General features: G+C 44.0%; 1 protein-coding gene across 11 annotated transcripts in view; it reads right to left on the reverse strand.

The window, feature by feature from the left end:
* Prox1 (prospero homeobox 1) overlaps nt 1-1,163 on the reverse strand; it is a 51,884-nt gene that overhangs the window by 38,036 nt on the left and 12,685 nt on the right. The window lies entirely within an intron of this gene.

The raw sequence follows: 1,163 nt of genomic DNA on the forward strand, positions 1-1,163 counted from the left end.
ACAGAGAGAGAGACGGGGGGAGGGGGAGAGACAGAGGACAGAGGCAGAGAGAGACAGAGATGGGAGACCAAAAGACAGAGAGATAAAGTCAGAGAGATGGGAGACAGAAGACAGAGAGAGTGCTACTTTACTGTTTGTTTTAAAATGCAGTTCTCTGAGGTGCAAGGAGTCTAAGCTTAGACATTAGCCTAACAGGAAGGTCCTTGTGGGAAGGTTGACAACCACTCAAGCTATCCATCCTGTCGTCTTCCTTTCTTTTTCTCCTGCCAAGCAAGTCTGTTCTGGTCTTGTTGCTAGCTGGGAATACAGAACACAACTGTGAGGCTTAGCTTTGGGTGCATTCAATATTAGGGTCTTGAACCAGCAAACAAGCTCGGACTCAGATCTGAGACATCAGTGGCTTTGTCTTTGCCCAAGATGTTCCTATCTTCCCTGGAGTGGGAAGAGATGCTGGGCTGAGTGGTGCAGGAAGTCCTCATGCTCCTGGCCTCAGCTCATGTTATCACACTGTCCTGAAGGAGTGAGATATGATATTTCAACCATCCTGTGGACTTGGAACATCCATGCAGCCTCTGGAGTGGGCTTAGCTACTAAAATGTCAATTTCTAGTCATCAAGACGATTGCTCAAAATTCTCAATTTAGTAACAGCCAACTTAATTGCTAAATTTTATATCCATCTGGTAATTTATTATACAAGAGGCATGCCTCCACCTGCCCCCAAATGCTACCATTCTCCCCATACCCCAAAGACAAACAACCACAAGAATTTTTAAAAAATATTGAAAGGCTTGATTTATAGAAGAAAAAAGTTATGGATTAAAAAATCACACGAATACGGAACAGATCTGCTAAAAACGTAGTGGCATCTCTACCTAAGTCAGGTTCAGGGCGTAGAAGAATCATTAAAGGGGCCGTTTTTATACAGCTGAGTTTGGGATTTAACTGTGTTCTCTGGTTTTCAAAAATAATTTGCTTTGTGTATGTTAGGACAAAAGATTTCTGTGTTTGGCTGAGCAGGGGTCACTCATGCGTACAGGCAGCTGCCCTGGACCCATGAACGAGCCTTGGAGAGAGAGAGAGAGAGAGAGAGAGAGAGAGAGAGAGAGAGAGAGAGAGAGAGAGCATAGGAATAAATAAGTACCTGCCCATGTCCTTTAAAAAC

Source organism: Mus caroli, chromosome 1 (genome assembly GCF_900094665.2).
Source record: "Mus caroli chromosome 1, CAROLI_EIJ_v1.1, whole genome shotgun sequence".
Taxonomy (NCBI): domain Eukaryota; kingdom Metazoa; phylum Chordata; class Mammalia; order Rodentia; family Muridae; genus Mus; species Mus caroli.